The sequence below is a fragment of the Antechinus flavipes genome, chromosome 3 (assembly GCF_016432865.1).
Source record: "Antechinus flavipes isolate AdamAnt ecotype Samford, QLD, Australia chromosome 3, AdamAnt_v2, whole genome shotgun sequence".
Classification (NCBI taxonomy): Eukaryota; Metazoa; Chordata; class Mammalia; order Dasyuromorphia; family Dasyuridae; genus Antechinus; species Antechinus flavipes.
In genome coordinates, this window is record NC_067400.1 from 35,072,165 (window position 1) to 35,094,925 (window position 22,761).

At 38.8% G+C, this 22,761-nt stretch overlaps 1 protein-coding gene across 1 annotated transcript in view; it reads right to left on the reverse strand.

Annotated features, from left to right (window-relative positions):
• The window catches only part of TBL1XR1 (TBL1X/Y related 1), a 141,414-nt gene that overhangs the window by 75,320 nt on the left and 43,333 nt on the right, over window positions 1-22,761 (reverse strand). Inside the window, 1 exon segment of the mRNA XM_051983193.1 lies at window positions 9,047-9,112. The gene's annotated coding sequence lies outside the window, so the exon portion shown is untranslated.

The window sequence follows — 22,761 nt, forward strand, 5'->3', positions numbered from 1 at the left end:
ATCCTCCTGACTTCAGGGCTGAAACTCTATCCACTGCACCACTTAGCTGCCACCAATCTCAAACACTAATTATTACCTATGACTTATGTGAAAAAGTATTGGGCTGAGTCCTAGATATCTACACATCCTTGAGGGGCTTCCATTCTGAAGAATACAGCATATACACAGGGAAGAATCCTGCCAGGACTTCAGTCATAACTCACTTCACTGTCTGGATTTAACAGTTGCCATATCATTCCTGCAACCTCATAAGGGAATGAGGTAAAACAAATATAAAAAGGCAAGCTACTATCGGTACTGAAAGAATTATCCTTCGCAATAGAAATATCAACAGGAATCTTTTTAAATAGACTGCACAAATGTGTCTTGTCTCTTTACCAGGTGTTCCCAAATAAAATTTCCCTATTAAAATTATTATATCCCATGTTAACATTGTAATAACTATAAGTTAAACCCACCTTAAAACTGGGCAGGCTACTACAAATTGGAACAGCTGGCAGTTTTTTGAAACTTATTTCCAAGGCTCTCCTATTGAGATGATAATTTCTTTCTACACATCCTAAGGGGGGAAAAAAAGGACAGTTACAGATTTAGTATCCAGGACATTTTCACAGGTTTTGGTTCCTGGCAACAACTTCTTCCTATAGATATAACAGAGAAAAAGCATAAAAACTGGCTGTAATCCCAGGTTTGTCCCCAATTATAGCTGTCTAGTACTCTTCATTACTAATTTAATTAGTTAGTAATCGTTATGAAAACCAATGAGTTTCTCAAGTCATAAATTTGAAGATGATCCATAATTTTTATTGCAATGCTCTTCAGTTCTATTAGAAAAGGGTACAAAGCAAGAACTACTGTCTTAAAATTAACTAGTACAGAAGGTTAATATTTTTTCTCAGGCTTTTATCTCAGGTTATCTTTCAAATAAGATGTATCTATTAGAAAATGGATATTCCAAGGTTTAGAATAATCACTTACTCTTGAGTTCTTTAAGGGTTTCATCAGTGTAACACACCCTTGGAAAACTCTCTACACCTAGAGAGGAGGTAGCCTTTTTGAACTGTTCCTGGAAAAAAATCTCTCTTAGTCCCAGATGAAGCACTTTTCCTAGCTGAACTGGCCTGCAACTGGCAAGTCTATGATTATGGTTCGGGAACATACCAAGAGCTTGTCTTCCATTGGCCCCACATATCTAGGAGTCACCACTACCAATGAGACACTGAAGTATCTTTCTAAGTGACTGAGTGATTGAGGTAAGCCATGTGGGTTGACTCTCACTAATCAAAAAACACAACGTCCTTTGTAGTAAATAATTGTTTCACCTCATTCTCATTCTACATGGGGATGGGTTCTGATCCACATCTGTTGGGAGAGTATCTTTTCATTACAGTACCATGGGAATTCCATTCAGAAGAGCATATAATATAAGAATATCAGCTTTGAAAGAATGGGTTCCCATCTGTGTCTTGTAACCCCAGTTTTGAAAACTTTTTGATAATGTATGTTTCTTGAAGTTTTAGAACTCTCTTTCTTTGTTTTCAAATAATGCCCTTCATTTGTTTAATATTAATACATATGTCATAAGCTCAATTTCCCCACTCATTTCAGTAAAAGTTTATCTTGGGGGGGAGGGGGGAGGAGAGTAATGTTTCCTACAGCTCCCTCTAAGAAGATACTCTCCCATCTCACAGGCTAAGTTATAGTAAATAATATGTTCTAATTTGAAAGAGAATAGTATGCTTCTCATTTCCCCACACTCCATATGCCTTGAGATCAACTCTCCTACCAGGCCCATTTCTACCAATGACCAAAACCATACTACATATACTCTCAATTTAGATACATCATTTTTATCCATCAATTTAAGGAATTGGTTCATGGGTTAACTTGCATCTCCCTCAAACAGAAAACTACCATGGAGTTAGAAATTACATCCCCAAGGAAGAAACAGACAGAGATTCTTTTGCATTTTATTTCCCAGGGACAATGTTCCCCATCTGTTACCCATAAGTATATCTTAAGTGTTGTCAGTTTATATAAGCATCTAAACAAAACTACTTACTGCAAGGCTTCAGTATTAGACTTAACTTCGACTGGAATAACATAACTGGACTAACGTAGAATTTTATTAACTCAAAACACAGTGTCAAGCTTTATATCAAATACATGAATACTCATTTTTCTTGGGTCATCTGTTTGAACAAGATGGTTAATCTAGGCTTCGTTAATAAGAATTCATAATAACCAGATATGGTCAAGGATGAGGTTCATCTCTCTCAAGTCAATAAAATCTTTCTTCTAAATAAAAAGATAACAGAATCATTGGGTGAATGCTAAGAACAAAGGCAGGCTTCTTTGGAGCATTATAAAAACAAGTTTAACTGACAAGTGTAGGGTAAGTTATTATTTATTCAATAAGCAGATCCCCAAGGGATCTCTATTACATCTCATCTAGTTTGAGTTGCCACATATATAGGAAAACAAACTCAACTTTCTTTAAATTAGGCTTTAATCCAGAGTAATACCTTATGAGAGATATTCTTTCTCCCTCATGAACTACTATTTTTGAAAATATCCAGTTTGTTGATAATGGCCAAAGGACATTGCTGTCTTTTCTAATCTACCTTAAGACAAGAAAATGAGGTTTAGGCTATGAGATTATCATATATTTTGTATCAGATGACAAAGAAGTATATAGATGCAGCGCCAGTGGTCTTGTGCTTGTTCTGCATTTATTTCCCCATACCTAATAAAAACTGAGTCTAACCTACATTGTCTTTTTATTTAAGGAAAAAAAAATTTTTTTGCTCTCCCCCCCAAAAGAGGTATTTGAATACTTTCACATTTCCAAGAATTAAGACTTATTTCAATGTCTGAATCCCAACTAACCTGGATTTCAGTTTTCTCATTTGTAAAATGAAGGGGAATTTCAGATTGGGGAAGGAGGGGGATAACATAAAATTAAGGCTCTCAAGTCTCTTTCAGTTCTAGATCTTATGATCTATTCAAGAGAACATTTATGATGGAACATGCATTGATAAATGGTGATGGTGAGGATGGCCAAAGGCCCCAAGATCATAAGGAAAGGAATGATTTATGGAAGACACCAGGAGGTTTCAGAACTAGAAAGGGAATCCTGCAAGAGGAATGACATTTGTAGTGCTTGGTCTGAGAGGATGGGATCAGGAGGGAGCCATGGCTGTTTTAAGGAGGAGAGGCAGTTGTTCTCAGATGGTGGCTTTTAATGTCTGCCTGCCAGCCTGAACCTTACAGGCCATGGCCCTTTCCTTTCAATCCCTCCTCCCAGGCTACTTCTAGGTTCCTCATACTCTTCTCCACTCCCTTGGTCGCCACCCAATTCAGGTTTTCCTTCCAGTCAGTTATTACAAGGTTTGGAGGGGATCCTGAAGAAACTAAGGTAAGCCCAAGTGTATGAGAATCCTATCTAGCCAACAGGTAGAGATGCCCCTTGGCTTAGGGACCTCACTGAGGGGAGGTCCACTCTCCATTCTGCTTGCTAGGCCACATGTCCCTTTTTTTCTTTTATTATGACTAACCCCGTTCTGGCAAGAACTCTCTTTCTCAGAGGCTGGGATAAAGGAGGGGAGAATAATGATGTCAAGAGGTTTTGAAACATTAGGTAGGACAAAGAGGGAGACTCCTCAGTCTAATGAGGTCCTCCCTTCTGAGAGAGTGAGGGAAGGGGAGCATGTGCTTGGGTAAAAAAGAGTTCTGGGGCAGGCTGCGGACAATGCCGGAGAGATCATTTGCCCCTCAATTACGGAGAAGTAGAAAGACTGCTTGTGCTACAAGACTTGATTGGGATTAAATGACAAAATCCACAAGTTTGATAAGCAAGATTCCATGACTTCCTTCATCTGACACTGCAAAGTCCGGATGGAGGACGATTATGGTGGGAGCAAGCCATGATGGCTACTTGGCTAAGAGGCGACTCTACAATTTTAGAAATAAGGTCAGTGCCTCCGGACTGTTCACCTACAGGGTCAAGGGTGGGGTGGAAGTAAAATAACAAGTCAATCAACATGTAATTTGAAAGCTGAAGAATAAAGTGGCAAATGTGGTTACAGACAAGAAAATGTGCTGGAGAAGAGAGTTCGGGAGTTAGAAATTATAAAGATCAAAGGCTCAAAGATTACACAGAAGCCTCATACCTGTCTGTATATTACAGAGACTTTCCCCAAGAATCGAAATGCTAGGCTTAAAATACCAAACAACACAAGAAGATGGAAGAAAAAAGCAGATACAAACACAGCCTATCAGCACTTCCCAAGGATGTTTAACTGAGGCAGATCAGAAATTCCAGGAAGTAAAAAAAACCTAGAAACAGCTTGGGCCAGTATAATCTCCTGGCAAGGAGAGGGAAATAACTTCCAATGGCAACACCACTGTAAAAAAAAAAATAAACTCACTGCAGAACAAAACCATTTTTAAAACTTCAAAAATAAAAATGAGCAATTCTAGTGAAAAATAAATTTATAGAAAAGTTTGGCAAGAGACTAAACCAACTAGAGAATCTCAAAAAGAATCTGAGGTTGAAACTGAAAGGAAGACAATGCACAGTGGAAAGCTATGTCAAGGTTTCACTCAACTATTTTCTCCACGGGTGATAGTGCAGTCACCACATCTGGTCTTTAACATAGTTCCCATTGTGTGAGATGAGGAAACAGACCCTTAGGATGACAAGACTTAGAAGCAGAAGGGAAAAAGAAATGGCAGGAAGGGAAAGAACAAATGAACTCGGTGAAGTCTACAAAGACATAAATGTTGCACATAATAAAATACTGAGGGCACTGAGAAATTAATTTCCCATTTACCTGAAACAAGGATATCAAATACCTACAAGAAAAAAATCATGGAATAAGCTATTACTCCTCAGAAAAAGGCAATGTGAAATGTTCTGACTGCCATTCCTTTTCTCCCACCTTTCCCATCTATTGAGATGAGTATAAAGGCTATGTCAGAGGTATTAAGGGAAAAAGCAGGCTTTCCCAAACAATACTCTACAAGAGATTACATCTTTACAATCCCACAATATTAGGAAAGTATAAGAAATATAAGATCCCATTGTGGGATCTTATGTTGATTTTTTAAAAAAATCCATAATCAACCTCAAAAGAGTTTGTCTTAACTCTTCACAAAGGACAAATTAGTTTTCTGATAGGATAGCCAATGGTTTTTCTGAATAAATTGTCTTAACTACTTCTATTTAACCAATTTCTTCTAGGGCATCAGAGAAACAAAATAAATTCCAATTCTGGAGAAAGCTCAAATTCTCCTTTGGAATTTTGTCAGTTTGTCCAATACATTTTTAATGAGGAACCTGACATTAATCTTTTGTTAGATATCAAACCATTTTTTCAATTTGCCAAAATGTCATTTTTGTACAACTCCTACACATTTAAAAATCTCTCTGCTTTCATCCATGTGTATCAATTTAGTTTTTCTTATTGTCCAAAGTATTAACATAACTGACAGTGTGGGGGGCAAAAGGGATCTCACTTGACAGGTCACTGAAAACTGAAGTAAACTGAATTCAATAAGACAATACTAGTTTACCAGATAATACTAAAGAGACACACAAGACTCGGGATTTGACAGTTCTGGTTCAATACCAAGCACAGACACCTAATTTACTAGATCTATGATTGTGGGTAGGTCAAATAATTGTTTGGGGCCTCAGTTTCCCTTATACCTATAAATCCTCCCTTCTATCAAAGACTAGGAGTAGGGAAGGAATTAGGAAAGGAAGTCATTTTGCGAATCAATGAAAGCATTATATAAAGACTGGCTCTTATGACTGTTACAACAAAGCTACATACATGTAGGAAGGGTACTCTAATATAGGAAAGAAATTCAGTTTTCTTCAAGTTCCTTACAATTCATGATATGATGATGATAGAGAGAAATAGGTGAGATTTCAATGAACAATCTCAACAACAGAAAGCCTAGAACGGAAAATAAAGTCGAGAGAAAAGCATTATAAGCTGAAAAAAGTAGGGAAACTGGGCTGAAACAGAAACAGAAATCTCACTAATTTTCATACATCAAATGTCACTCTAACTCCCTTATCACAGAGATACTTTTCTGAGAATCCCAAGTACTCCATAAATTGAAGTGATTGGATTTTTAATCATCCAATAGTTTAATCTTTAATGAAAAAATTGCACAGGAAATGCAATTCTATGGCCAACAAAAGTGCTGTTTGTTCTTTTGACCATCACTGACAGGACTATCATCAGCTCACAATGTTTCAACAGATTATGCTTTTAAAAAAATAGTAACAATAACAAAAACAAGTCACACGTCTTTTTGAAGACAAAAATTAAAGAAAGCAAGTTAGTGCACAGGACCACAGAAAGCAACTCCCCCTCTGCAGTCCCCTAAAAAAAGCAATGAATTTGGAATCAGAAATTCTGAATTCTAATTCCAGATCTATCTCCTCTGACTGAGAGACTTCTTAGATGGCTCATCCATGCAATTCCAGCACTGACTTTCCTGGTGTCTCAGATACCTTCTTTCAGTTCTCAGTTTATGATCTTGGGATGATCCTGAAGGGCAGCAGAGCTTTAATGACAAAGAGCAGACTCGGAACACAGCTCTGAAAACCTGGGCTCCAATTCCATCTTTGACACATAAGAGGTCTGGGAAAGTCACTTAGTTGTGTTCCAGGTAAAAAGAAGCAGCTAGAGCACAGAGTGACTACACAAGTAAAAAGTTTCCTACAAAGGGACAACTAAGTGCAAAGTGGATATAGAGCATCGGCCCTGAAGTCAGGAGAACCCGAGTTCAAATCCAGCATCAGACACTTAATACTTCCTAGCTGTGCGACTCTGAGCAAGTCACTTAACCTCAATTGCCTCAGGAAAAAAAATTTCCTACAACCAGGAAATCCTAGGTCCTATACCTCCCCTAAGTACCTACAAAGAGAATGATATTATTGGGGAGGTACAATATCTACAGCAGAGTAGAAGCATCATAAAATGAAGTCATGAAGCTGATTCTAGTGTTTGATCCCATTCAATGAAAAATTCAGTTCACTTTTCAATAAATAAAAATAAAAGTGATATAGATGACTGTATCAACCAAAAAGACCACAAAGAGAGCAAGACAGAAATAAGTCAATGATGTTTCAACTCATTTAATTCCTCTCCTGTCCTTTGATGTAACAATAAAAGTTGCTTTTCTTCTTGAACTGTTTTCCTTTTGCTAACACCCAAAAACTTCTCAGAAAAGCCCTGTCATTAGTAGAGATTTGGTAGTCGGTTTCAAAATTTTATTACTTATTAAGAAATCAGCAGCAGCAGCTTAGTCACATCATACTGTGTCAGATGATAATCTATCCCCCCTCCTCCTAGATCCTAAATCTAATCTCGACCTTGGCTCAACCACAGCATGGGAAAGGAACGCATTAGAATATAACTGCTCACTGTCTAGGGTTACTGTTGGTCTGAATGGAATAAGGGGGAGCGATTCTTGGGTTTGTCTTAAAAATGAAGGCAGTCTATATTTCCCCCAAAGCTCACTTTCTTGGGTGAAATGCATAATCCCTGAAGTTTCTTTAGGATTTCTACCTATCATCTAGGCAGTCTTTGATCTAATGGTTACATATGTTAAATGCTTCTAAAGATTAATTCATGGAGATCCCCCAAAAAAGTTAATTCTTGATTAAAGGATGAATTTAAGAATTCATCTAATATATTGTATGTCACCAAAGTACTTCTCATAAGTTATTTTCCCAGAAAACTATAGTTTATAGAAGAAAAAATGATAATGTGTAATTTAAGATGCTGGCTAGCCCCAAAAATATCTATAACAAATAGCACAAAGTCTCACTAAATTGAGGTAGGCCGGTCCTCCATGACAGACAAGCTATCAAGTACCAAATTCAAATCTGAAGTCTTATTCACCTGGTAGACTCTGCCAGAATATACAGCAAGAATTTATTAGTGGTATATATGTGTGTAGCAGGCTTTAAAAGGGACTGCAAAATGCTATCTACTGTTGATAATATTTCTAATATAAATATGATCGATTTGTTCAATGTAGTAAAAGCTCACCATTTGGTGGCAACCACAACAAATAAGAAAATTACTCCCTAGGTGGTAGCTGGGATTTATTAGAATGATACAGTTTGATGACAAGGAATAAGTCTGAACTCAACTTTGCTCATAATGAATTGTGCTGTAAATAAACAGACCAACCAGGACAATGTAGTAGTATAGGTGCAGTATAGCTCCACCCCCACATTTTTATCTCCAGAGAATCAAGCAGTATCAACAGATTAGGTCATCCAGGGGGTCACTCAAGAAGCTATGCAAGAAATCTTGGTACGTTCTAAAAACTCTCTATCTTCCCACCTTTTTCTGTTATATCCAATGTGGGTGGCTTAAATGTTCAATAAAGCTTTATTCCTTCTCCAAGTCAGGGAACTGTGCCCTATGCACAGAAAAAGTTTTATTCCTACTTGGGGGTAGAGCTGATCTACATCAAAAGAATTTTCCTTTAAAAATTACTCAAAGTTTAGTCTGGCAATCACTCACCAAATCTACAAATCAGAGATGGGATGGAAAAGAAAAGGGTTTTACTAGTAAAATAGCATCTGATCAGTCACAAACTCTTATTTTTCACTCTCCCATAGACTACATAGGGAATTAGTGTAGTGGATGACAAGAGATGATCTTGACCCATTATTAGGGAAACATAATAAGGGAAAATTAATTTAAAGAAGTTTGGAAGGAAAAAATAAAATTATTAGAAGCCACTGTAAATAATACAATTTTTAAAATCTGACCAGAAAATTGCATTTATAAGCTTAAAGTGATGTACCCAACTTTCAAAATATAACTAAAATCATCATTAAATACCAGTTTTTTTTCCATTCTCTTCAAATTAGAATGAAGAGGTTCCAATAAGTTCCACTTAAAAGAAAAAACTGGCAAATGTTCAGAAAATTTATAAAGTCAGTTTCTGTTTTGTATAAGTTAAATCATCATACTCTGATTCCAACTAGAAAGAATTCTCTTACCATTGGCAGTACATTGATGTGGGGAAGCTCAACTTATTTGGTACTTCCAATCACATGGAGTTGATACTAAAGGAAAAAGAAAATAAGGTATTCAGTGTGTCTTAAAAACAAATTTAAGAAAGTACAAACAAACAGATAAAACAACATCCCATTTATCTGGTAGTCAGACATTTAAAAAATAAATGAATCTCAGAGCTAAAGGAGGTCCACAGAGGTCTAGATGGACTAAGGCCAACCCATCCTGAAAAAGAATATCCTATCCTCTTCAGCAGAGCAAAGAGTATTTGGGAAATAAGACATCTGGGGGAAAACCACTACTTTCCAAGGTAGCCCATTCCATTCAGTAGCATGCAAAATTGTCATGGATTTTGGCAGATTAAAATGTCACTGAGAGCTGCTTAACAAATAAATAGAAATTATCCAACATCAATAATGTTAATTTGCAGTTTTCTATTAAGTCTGGCTGGGTAGCACTGATCGAGTCAGGAAGACCTGAATTCAAATGGCTTCAAGCTCACAGTTGTATGACCCTGGACATTTCACTCAGTTTGTTTCAATTGCCTCCTCCATAAAAAGAGCTGGAGAAGAAACTGGCCAATCACCTCCCTAATCTTAATGGAGAGCACGGCGCCTTGTTGGGGTTACCACATCATATTACACTGTCTTGAACAGCTTGCATCACTTAAACCCCCAGTTTGGGTTCCCCTCCCCTTTTAGGGAAATGACTCTCTAGCAATATATATCAGCCGCATACTTGGAAAGTATCCTAAGGGAAGAAAAAACACATACAAGACTAGATCAATCACCAAAAAATGTCAAATTCTTATCTCCAAGCCAATTCTTTAAATTTCCAAGATCTTTGTGGATCCTGCATCAGGTTTCCAGTTCTGTAATAAGAATGTGTTCAACGACTTTATCCAAGTCATATAAACAAATATACATCAGCACGGGCTCTCTAGGGCACTCCAACCTCAACAGTCCTGGCCCCAGAAGCAAGAGGAACCCAAGGGGCCAGAAATGAGCACAGGCCAAAGACAGGAGAGTTCCCACTGGCTGATGGTGGCCGGGAAAGCCGCGTGGAGTCTAGCTGAAAAGTGCAGCAAAGTTATACCCAAGAGGAGAGGGAAAAGGGCCGCAGGGTCCTAGAGTAGGGAAGAAAAGCTGGCCAGAATTCTGGCTTCCACAAAGTACCTGAAAACACCTATGTCTTATACACTCCAAAGTTCAAACCGAGGCCCAATTTTTGTAAAAGGTGAAATTGTAATCAATAGTTTTCAGGACTGATTTCACAATCTGCTCCAAATTGGAGCTTTTAAAGAAAGGGTTCCCATTTATTATCTGGAAATCAAATGTGTCCAGAACGCCTCCTGACCCCCTACCCACCTAAGCTATTTCAGGGACTCCCTCCTCCCCTAAATGTTGGTTGTATAGTTAATCCACATTATCTGAGCTTGGACCTGTGAATTTGTAAGTAACCGAGGCCTGCCTGGCTCTCAATCTATCTGGGGACAAATGAGGATCCTGAGAAGAAGAATGAGTCTAAATTGGGCCTGATGGATTTGCAAAAGCCAGATCATACTATTCAAAGGTTTGAGCTCCAGGACACTTAGATAAATAAAAAAGCTTATTCAGAAAGGCTCTATTATGCACATATAAATTCAAACACCACTGCACTGACACCAGAAATGAGCAAAGCAATGTCGTGGCTTCCCCCTCAGCTTCTTCCCAGACAGCTCGTTTGTATAGTCCTACATAAGTTATGGCAAAGTCTAGAGTACAAATGTACAATGCATTAAATAAACACAAAGTAGGCACATTCAAATCCATGTGTTAGTCACACCCAGGATTCTCCATTAAGGCTCATTTCAAATATTCAGTTTAAGTTTGCTGTTACCACTGCTGGGCAAGGATGCAACAGTAATGGGTCTCTGCAGAAGAGATCAGTGACAGAGGCAGCCTCCACCACCTCCATCTAGCTGAGGGAAAGAACCAGGAGGAAAGAGCTGGGGCTTTTCCAGGGGCAAGCACAGCTGGAGGCAAGAAAGCCCATGGGATGAGGGGGAGGTCTCTGGACAGGTAGGATCTTCTCCTGAGGAAAAAGCCCTCACTGAAGACTTCAGATCTAGCCCCGTCCGAGGAGGGGACAGAGACAAACCCCCCAGGGGATCAGAGCCAGCTTCTCAGAGGCACCCACCAGTCCCACCATGGGGAGGAGCAACAAGTCTGGGAAATCCTGAGGACCTAGGAAGACAAATTTACCTGGGAAGCAGAGCCTTTGGGATGAGCAGAAAGAAAATAGGAAACTTAAGAAGTGACAGAAAAGGCAGACAATATTTGGTCCTAAATTCTTCCTTGGGAAAAAAAAAAAAAAGAAAGAAAAGCTTTTTTAATTCTATCAATTAACAACTAGTGTCTTCAAAGAAGGCCAGCCAGAATGGAGAGAGCCTGGTGCTGTACCATGGATCTGTATCAGGAAACCCAGATTCCAACAGGCCTTCATAGCTGTCTAATGTTGAGCAAATTCCTTCAGCCCCAAAACTCAGAAGTGCAGTTCACCAAGGGAATGAGGGGCACTTCAGGGACGCAGGGAAAGATTCTCCAATCTACTCAGAACTGGGAGAAGGAGAAAGGGAAGGGAAGGAGATTCGAATCACATCTTCCTCCATTCACTGTGAGGTGCTTCAGGAAAGCAGGGACTGTCTTGGTAAACCAACACTTAGCAGGTGCTTAATAAATGCTTCTTCATTTAACTACTTGATCCACTCCAGCACATTATGTAAATGGAAACTGCTAATAAAGAATCCCAGAGCCCAGAAGGAATACCATCCGCCATCAGTGTCAGCCAACCCTCTAAAAAGTTCACTCTCTAGTCCTACACAGGTCATGGGCCCTTCCCATCGTCAGCAGCAGCCAGAGAGCAATTCTGCCAAGTTCGGGTGAACTGGGAGGGAAAATCAAGAAAGAGGAGGGACCCCAAGTTAATCCTATTGCTTTCTCTTCAATCGCTTTTACCAAGAACCAAATGCTGAGGAACCAGAATGCCCCAGTGCTCCAAGCCCAAGTCATTATGATTCTGAAGATAAAATGATTCCCAATGATATTATATAAGATACCTACTCACAGGTCAGTTGCAAGTAATGTTCCTCTCTAAGACAATGGCTGGTCATACCTTAAACTTCTGATGTGTCTATTGCAAAAATTCTGTTTCAAAAAGCACAGAACAAACACATGCTAGTGGGAGAAAAGTGGACAGTTCTTATTTATAAAACATTCTGTCTCATTGTGTCAGCTACACGTGACAGAATCTTATTCTGGGTCTCCTGATGCTGTCGTCTAAGCCTGGTTGGAGAAAATTCCACCGTGTTTTTTTTTCTTTTGAATGCTGGCTGACTTTTCTGTTGATGTTTGAGGATCCCCTAGGACCTCTAAATGATCAACAGAGTGAGTTCCGCCCATCAGAAAAGAGAGGAAGAAACAAGAGAAAAGGAAAGGAAGAAAAGGGAAAAGGAACACTTACCACCACTATCATAATTTAAGCTTTTAAAGCCCAAATTGTGGTCATCCCAAAGCCTATATCCCATTTATAACACTATTCTTATAAAATAACTCTGGCTAGTGTTATTATTGCATTTAAACTTATGCTTTTAAAGAACCACTTATTCACATGAGGAAATGGGAGTCTGCCTGTACACTAAATTCAAAGGGGGAAATTTAAGCCATGTTATGAGCAAATTCCTATAGGGACAAAGCATTTTACAAAATAAATGTTTTATTTTTATTCTGAAAATGCCTGTGTTCATTTAGTGCTACAAGTATTTCGCAAACATTTTTGCCAAGCATCCATTAGGTTCATGAAAATTCTCAACCATTAAAAAAAAGGGGGACAGGGAGCTTTTAAGGACACATGAAGAACCATTTTGGGAAATAATTTGTAAAAATTTCTAATAGTCTTGGCTGATCTAAAGAGTTTCATCTTTATTTTGATTTAATTTTCTCAAAAACAATTTTGTTTTAATTGATCAAAACAAATGCTTGAACACATCTGATTTGAAATAGGGAGAAGGGACAAGAAACTTTAATTTTTGGAATATAAGGGACATTAAGACCAAAAAACAATCAAGTTAAAGTGTCTACCAAATTCTACTTTAGCACAAATATATCAGTTCCATTAGCTATATTAGTGAGTTCCTATAACTCTCTACTGAAATGGGAGCTCTTTGAAAGCAAACAATTCAGTTCTCTTTTTATATACCCTTAGCTGAGGAAGTTTTACATACCTTAGCACTTAATGCTTTCTCATTCTAAATATCTATGAAACTAAGACTCACATCTAGCCTATCAACACAGGTTCAACAAATGTTTTTCCTAATCATTTTTCAAAGTGAACTAAAACTGTTCTTGCCCAGGAAGTTTTATTTTTGTAACACCAGGAATCTGAAATCCTGGACCACAAATTCAATTTGTAGTTGAATCTGCAAAGGGGACGAATAAAATTTGTATCTGCGGCTATACAAGTTTATTAGAGCAATTGTCCGCTCATTCAACATCTTTTTCCACGTCCACACTTTTCTAAATGAACACTTCAATACCTACCCAAGGTAGCCAAAGATTTTTTTTTTTAATCAGTGAGGATTTAAAATGCCTAAACAAATCCTGCTACCCAATGATGTAAGGAAAGTGGAGTAGGGAACAAACTGAAAAGGCCTGAAAGTTGCCCAAGAGCATAGCGAGCAACACACTTCTCACCATAAAAGTGAGCTCCAAACCAAACCAAATTACATGTGGTTGTCTGGCTACACCGTCACTGACGGCCAGCTTTCTGCCATTTGCCAGTCTCGTTGCAATCCTTAATCTGAGTAAGAATGCTCGCTGCACTCCAAGAACAGGCCAGAGAGCCCCGCAGCCCAGGCGAGAGCAGCCGTCTCCCAGCCGCTCTTTGGAGCCTGAACTTCCCGGGGGACCACCCGTGGCCATTCTTGGTTGAAGATCCACACCTGTACAACCCTGGTCCCCGGGACGCCCCCACACTCCTCCTCCCTTTGCCCACCTGGAGGGCAGGGGCTGCCTCCCTGGCTGGATTTGGGCCCTTAGCAGGGCCTGGCAGAGAGTAAAGGCTTAACAAGCGCATTCCTGGAAAAAAGGCAGAAGAGACCCCGAAGGGACGACACAAACGACGCACACCATGAAGAGTGAGTTACAAAGAGAGCCGGCTCCCTCTGACACGATGAAACTCAGGCAGCTGGGGCGCAGGAGTCCACCCACCCCCACCCAAAACACTGAAAACTTCACACACCAGAGTTTGGGAAAGCCCAGAGAGGGCAGAAAGACCACAGGAAAAAGTCTATTTACACATTAAAAAATGTATTCCATTGCTCAATACATACAATGAAATGGTAAAGGAATCTCTGTTTCCTCTGCATACCATAAATATGACTGGGGACAAGATGGGCTAATTTGCAAGATGGGCTAGGATACCTTGATTTTCAGCATTTTAAATTCAAGTTTGGATGGAAGGCTGCTGGTATAATCGGAAGAGGACATGTTTGGTTGCCACACCTGACTAGGACATTAAGTGGCTGTTAACATCAGTGTTGATTTTTTTGGCTAAATATGCACAGTCCTTAAGACTGCTACACACTTGCTGTGAGAATCAAAATAAATGTCTTATTGCAAACCTTTAAAGCAGCCTAAGACCTATTGATTTTGATAGTTTTTAAAATGGCTGGGTAAAGAGAAAACATCTCATCTTAAGGTAAAGAGAAAAATACAGAGGTTTATTCCAAATTAATTTTTCTCAACCTAATTCCAATAGTCTACTGAACAAAGAATGTTGCATTTTTCTTTTCAAAACAATGTCAATATAGCACTTTGATTTTTTTTATTTTTATTAAGCACAGAAAAATTAATTAGTGGCAACTGAAATGTTTGAAAGCATGATATTAAGGGTATATAACATTTATATTAAACAATTGAAAAATGGAATCCACAGGAGATTCCACTAGGTAAGATCAAATTGTGTTATGCACCCTATCATCATTAATCATATGAGATTTCATTATATACTTCATCAATTACATTAAATGGAATCAATTAGTTGAAAGTCCACTTCATTTATTCAAATTAATGTTTAATTCCTTCAGTGATAGCATAAGTTTGATTATCTGCCTGTAGGGTTAACCTTTTGAAACTAAAATATCCTATTATTCATATCTTGGGGGGAAAGGGAGTTCCAACCTTCTCTGCTGAGAAAAGGTTCATTAAAAAAAAAATCTCACAGAATTTAGAGCTATAAAAGACCGGAGAACACTTCTACATTTTACACAGAAAGCCAACCTTCTCATTCTCTATAAAGGAAGTCTAGAGAGATCCCATTATTTTCCTCAAGTCGCTCAGGCTGTAAATAGCAAATCCAGGTTCAGACGCCACATCTGTGATATCAGTGTGTGTGTTCCCTCCAATAAGCAGATTACCTCACATTCTGTCCTGTCCTTACTCCAAACCTCTTGCTCCAATTACTCTGGCAGCTGTGTGGCAAAGAGACCCAAGGCTATTTTAACAGCCCAGTCCTGGGGTGATAAGGGCCTGAATTAAAGTTGTGGCCCCTTGAGTGGAGATAAGGAGATGTATCTGAGAGGTGTTGTGGAGAGAGCCACAATAAAACCCGGCATCCTGACTGGATACAAGGGTTATGAAAGTATGTAAGAATGACAACTCTGGGGTTGCAAACTTTGGTGACAAGATGGATGGTGGTTCCTGCAATAAAAATAGGTAAGTTACAAAAAGAGGGTAAACTGAAAGAGAAAGGAGCTAAAAGAAGTGCTCTTCTGAACAAGGTGCATTTGACTTTGAAATGTCCAATAGTTAAGTGTCAATGCAAGACTGAAGCTCAAGATGGAGACCAAGTATCTGAAAGTCCTCTTAAGAAATAATTAAAAACCCATGAGAGTTAAAGAGGTGACTTGAAGAGATCTAATATGAATAAGACCCCAGTGCAAAGCCTTGCTTATTAAGTCCACAGTGAAATTGATGATAAGGCAGCAAAGAATCCCAAAAGGGAATTAGATAAGCACAAAAGGGAAAATCAAAAGAAAACAGAATCACAAAAAAAATTAGAGGAAAAAGACAGGGATATCTAGAAAAAGAATAGTAAACAATGTAAAAATCCTAAGTACTGAATTCAAGTCATAAAATATCAAAATATAAGTTGAGTTAAATATAAATTAAATTTGGAATATTATAAGAAATGACCAAATGTCTCAATGAAACATTATTTTTGTGGTTGTTGCCTTTGGATGCAAGATTTAAAAAAACCATCATAACTAGTTCTTAGTGACGTTCCTTCCTAGTTGGGGGGGGAGGGAGAGGAGAGAAGAGAATAACATTAATGAATATATAATCATGTAACAAAAAAAAAATTTAATCCCTAACTACACAGTTGGGGAAAAAAAAAAAATCACAAATTCTGAGAGTGTGAAGAGACAGAAATCATAGAAATCTTTTTATAGTTGGGTAAAAGGCATAAGAAATACATAGCCTGCCAGAGGTGATTTGGGGAGTTAACAGGGTTAGGGCTATAACTGAGCTGACACAAGTCTCCCCCACAGAGCTCTAGTTCTACTTCACCAAGAAACAGTATCTTACACACAAAATCAAAATGCAAAATTACATTTTGTGAACTAACTTCCATATAATGGGGGAGGAAAGGTCTCACTTTGTAAACACTAGTAACTTAACACAGGTTACTAGTCTTGTTAACTTCAACCTCAAAATTTCCCAAAGCTCTGGATAACTCTATGAATCCTGAGCATAATTCTGGATCTATTCCCAAAGGTTAAAACCTCACCAGGGACTGTTTTAGAATTCGTATACAGGAAGAGGAAATCTGATATCACATGTGGGAAGGAAGGATAGCCAGATGCCAAGTTGGCTAAATATGCAACTATGCAATTAACTGAAAGACAAATGGAAAGGCCACAGAATGGAACGCAAGCTATGTCAATACAGATAGTTGGGAATAAAACAAAATTTAAAAAGAACCAACAGAGATATGTTCCACAAACAAACTCTAAAGATGTATTTAGTTACAAAAAGAATAGGGAACTGAGGAGGATGTTGGATATGGGAAGAGAGGAAAAGAATAATACCATAAACTTGAAGATTAACAAGTTCAGGTTTTTAAAAAGACTATTTCACTTGTCTCACAAATATATTCAACTACAATAAACAAGGCAGCAATAAAATTGTGGCAAAGACGTTTGGGCTATATATATAGTACATAAATATCTGCAAAAATTGACCATATATGTACTCTGGAATACTCAAGAAATTAGGAAATAATATCTCATTCTTATCTCCCCAATTTTCAATCTCTTTATCCATTGGTTCCGCCTCTACAATCTTAAAACTAGTCCACAACCCTGCCATTTGATCATCCTCCCCATAAGGTATCATTTCTAAAACCCTCTGGCCTTTTACAAACTTCTTTAAAAAGAAAAAAAAAAAATTTCTCTGAAATCACACCCTACTCATCTGGGGCTGCCATCTGACCCCTTTCATAATTAAAATATAATTATTGTTCTAATATTCCCAACTATATACTAATTAGCATATCCAATCACCTTTTTCAATTCTTATTCTTTTTCATTTCCTCACAACTTTTAATCTTGTGGACAAAGCCCTCTACTTTCATGACATCATCACTTCCCATTAAATTCTCACAAGAATTCGAAGAATATTTCTGACATTAAGCAACCTAGCAAGTTTTTCAATAACGTAAAGTGATCTAGACCAATGGGTATTCACACCCTGACTGTCTGAAGCTAGACTTCATGGTTTTGGGGCTTTACCCTCCGTGGGAGCATCACAACACTATTAAAGAGTTCAATATCATACATGTGAAGCAATCTCTTAATAATTTCCCACCGATTCCTAGGGAAAATGTTAAGTATCTGGAGCTAGTGGAGTCTGAGGAATAGAACACAGAATTCTAGCTTTCTTGGCAATCCAATCTGATGAAGTGACTAGGGGGATTCCCTTAGTTCGGCAGCAACAAGCAGTGAGAGGCAATACTGGCCCCTTTCCTTACCACCCAACATGGCCCCATTACTTTATGTTACAAACTGGACCGCTCTCCACCTTTTGCCGCGATACTGGCCAGGATGTCTTTCCCAGCTCTATCTTCTAATTCCTTTGTTTTCTTCAAGGTCAAGTCTCTTCCCAGCCCCAAATCCCTACTAGCTCAAAGGACAAAATTTATACCAATCGGTTTGGATGACTTGTGGCCCCAAGGAATGTAAGCCACTACTGGGGAGGCTCTCTTTTATCAGTGTATTCCAGAATACCTAAACACCATACCTAGAACTTACAGCTTCCATGTGTGCTAATTGAATAAAATTACAGAACTGACAAGAAAAAACAAATTTATTTGCAAGTCCTTCAACAAAAGCCCTAGAACAAGGCTTCCCCATGACTTGATGGTGAGTTCTTGAAAACTGTGCCAAGGGCCAGCAAGATCTAATAGGAAAGAGTACTTGGAGCCCCATTCCTAAGGGAGCAAGCTGCCCCAGGCCTCTGACTGGCCCATCCCCAGAGAGCTGAAGACAGCTCGCCCCAGGAAAGGGCTCACACTTTTAACAAGGGGCCTACAGAAAACATGCCCGGGGCTACACAAGGAGAAAGCAGAGCTCATTTAAGTTAGAGTCCCTAGGAAAAAAACAAAAAATCAGTATTTGTCAATTGCTCAGGGACACTAGAAGGTACCCAACAATCAAAGAGAACAGCACCGAGATGGGAGAGCTGACAGAACTAAGGCAACTTTACTTTGGCTGCCACCCCTCTGTCTTGCCCCTGATCTTGTTTCTGTTGTGGCTCTGGTCCTATTTGCTGCCATTTAATACAAGTAAAAAAATTTCATGAACCCAAACAAACCAGAACCGGAACCAGAAATTTAGGGACTCAGGAGGATTTCTCGGGGAACCAAAGGACAAAACTTACCCAAGTTTCAACTTAGGCAGGAGGTGAATTGGGTTTGGGGCACCTCTGGCTGCTGGGGCTGTTCTCTCTGACAGCCCCACCCAAAGAGAAAGGACTATTTCAGGTACTAGCTGCTTCAGCAGAAAGGAAGCCTGCAGACGGGTGGGAGTTTCAGCACAAAGAGGGTCAAGGGCAAGAGGAACTGCAGACAAAATGGAGTCGCTTTAGTTTTCTCAGCCAGTGTAGCAATAATGGTAAAGGCAAGGAAGGGGTCCTGGAGCTCCAAAGCACCTCGGCTGTGGAGGCCATTCAATCTCGTTCCCACCACAGGAATCCCACCGACTCCTCAGCCCAGAGCCTTCAAAAGAACAGCACTGCCCTGAGGCCAATAAAAATCCCCTCTAAATGATACACCTTAATTCCTTTTACCGAGGCAGCATGTTCTGTAATTACAAGGCTTACTTTCATACACACAATGCCATTTTTCACTGGGGGATTTGGGCTTACGGAAGAATTCCACTGTCCTTGCCCACAGGGCAGCGTGGGGTGCAGCTGCTGAGCCCAGGGTCAGTCTCTCCTGCGGAAAATCGGGGAGATTGGGCTGCACTGTCGTTTCTCGCCCCGCCCCCCGCGCAGGTGCTCTTCCCACACACCCAGCACTTCGGCCCGGCCACTTGGAAGTGTCCCGGCTCAGAAGCAAATGCACTCGGTGAAGCTTGGGGGCCCTCAACTTCCATTCTTGGGAATTAGGGTATTTCACAACTTACAGCTTGAATCACCAGAAGGATAAACTACAGTTGCTTTGGGCAAACCCTTCTCCTAAGGCCAGCCATCCCACCTAACACAACAGAGGCAACTCTTTCAGCTTGATCTCTCCAAGGAGAGTGTCTGAGCTCCCCATTAGGCACAGAAATCCAGGGTCAGAGCTGGGCCCAGACCCCTAATTTGACGTGTGAAACTGAAGTCCCAGCAGCATGACCTGGCCCCCAAGGTCTCTGAAACTTGTGTCATATAATCAGAAGGAGCAGAGTGCAAATTTATAAGACAAAGACCTCTTTCCCAGCCATTGTGTGGCCAGAACAGAAGTCTGGTTTCAAAAGAAATGCAATCGACATCCATCAGCAGAGGGCTCCGAAAGCCCCCACAGCTGAAAGAACTAGAGGTATCTAGTCTAAAGGAAAATGCTGGGGGAAAGGGAAGGTGTTCGCTTCCTTCAGGGTACCGGAACTGATTTCCTATGGAAAATAGAATGAAACTGGCTCTGTTCTTCCTCAGAGAGGCTCAATTTGAAGCAATAAGTAAAAGTCGTAAAGGGACATATTTAAGCTTGATAAAAGCAAAAATGTCACACCAGCCACAAATGGGATGGACAAACTTGGAAAGCAATAAGGTTTTCCTTCAATGTTGGTCATCAAATATATGAATGACCACTTAGATGTATTGAAATGCAAAATTAAACTCTGAAATTTCACCTTAGTACAATGACAAAGATGGCATCACTAAACATTAGTGTGTGATTGAATGCAGACACTAAGGTACTGTTCTTTGGTGGAATTGTGAAACCATTCGGGAAAATTTCTACTTTTAAAAGTCACTAAACTTAGTGCATTTTGAGCAACAATATAATTTCTAGGCAAGTATACATCAAAGACATTGAAAAAGGTTTTATATAACAAATATATGTTATTAACTTTTTATATAGTACCAAAAACTTGGAACATAAGTAAATATGTGCCCTTGAATTGGAGAATGACAAATAATTCATGATATATAAATACAACAGAATGCTGTGACACTATTAGAAATTAAAATTTTTGGGAACACTTGGAAAGAAAGATATTATGAACATACAAAGCTAATACACAGCAGGAGAGAACATTTAAACAACCACAACATAAATAAAAGAAAATAACAATGAAAGATATCAGAACTTTGATCAGGGAATGTTAGGATTAACTTTACTTTGGATGGGGAGGTGGCATTGTACTATAAAAATCCTGGCCAGAGAGAGTTAGAGGAACTAGGTTAAACTAAATTTACTTCACCATTCATGTACCAGTAGCCAAGTCACAAACTCTCTGGAGCTGCCTCATTTACTTATCTAAAATGTAAAGAAGAACTGATGGCCTCAGAGATCTATAATCTATGCCTGAAGTTTATTTAGGATCATTAGGGATAGTAGACTAAATGTGAAGAAGGCAGAATACTTTGGCAGACAGCCAAATAATTGGCTTATTTTGCTTACATACACTTTGTTAAAAGAAAAAGTATGACTAGAAGAGGAGGAAGGTGGTCACTAAAAAGTGACATCTATTTATCAGTACACTTTCAAAACCCTTTTCAAAAGAAAAAAAGAAGGAGGAGGAAAGAGCAATGGGGAGGAGAGAGATCCTTAGTGTTCTCTTTCATTCCAGACCTAATTTTTGAAAAGAAAACCAATGTATCTAAATATTCACCCACCTAAAAGAGCTCCCCCCTGGGCTGTCCAGGGATCAGGACCAGGGATTTTTCCGGCAAGAGAAGCAAAGAAGTGAAAAGAAACCTTTGGCAAAACAGAAAGTTCACAAGATCCCTATTGGTCCTGGGCCCCCAAGATATGGGCCAGCTCTTTTTACATAACCTTAAAGGTACAAGAAAGCACACCAGCAGATGCAGACATCTGTAAAATTACCCAGATAGATAAGTAAGCCTATTGAATGATCTTCTGGGACTGTCTAAGAGAGATAATCTCCCCCACTCTTCTTAAAGAATTAGTATTGTCCTAAATGTCTATCATATTATCATATGTTCTACTCTCAGGAGAGAAGAAAACTCAGAAAGAAGCATTTTTTGAGTTTCTCAGAGTTTTTTTTTTTTTTTTTTTTTTTTGGGGGGGGAGTAATCAAATAATAGACAAAAGCAATCACCAAAGTTGAAATCAACAATTGTTTAATGTGAGATTGAAATCTTTTACACATAAAAAAGCAATGTTAAAAAGATGAGCAGGAAAATGCAAAAATAATCTTGGAATCAAATTTTTGATGAGTCTAATATTTACCATAAGAAATATTACAAATACATAAGATCAACAACAACTCCCCACTAAAGTGATTACAGAATACAAATCCTCTAAAGAATAAATTAAAAAACTATTAACTGTACAAATAGAAAAGAGAGAGATCTGAGCTCTCCTCTCCTTTGCTGAGCCAACCGTGGCAATGGCAATCCTCCCAAAAGTCTCTCCTCCCCTTCCTTTTCCACTCCCCTGCCTCCACCCACCAAAATCGTCATTTCCTATACAACACATCAGGACTTGCACAAAGAGTGGGTGGGGGCCATTCTCTCTCCAAGCTTATATATTAATAGAGTATGGTCCAATTACTATTTAGCCTCATGTGCTTGGGACCTCAGTGCATCAACTCAAGCCTCAGCCCATTACAATTAACAATCATATAGATTGTTTTAAATCACTAATAAGAGAAATGAACATCAAAACAAGTGTTGAAGATGACAAAAAGTAGAAATATTAGATGTTGAAAGAATTACAAGGAAACAAATACATCAACACAATATCACTATTAAAAAAAAAAATTGGCTAAAATGTCCATAGCCTCAATCCAAAAAAAAAAAAAAAAAAAAAAAAAACACTACAGTAGGACATATACCTTAGGAAATCAAAGACAAACACAAAAACTCTGTATCCAAAAACAGAAAAATATCCACTACAACATGTTTTGTGGTAGCAAATAATAACAATAATAGTT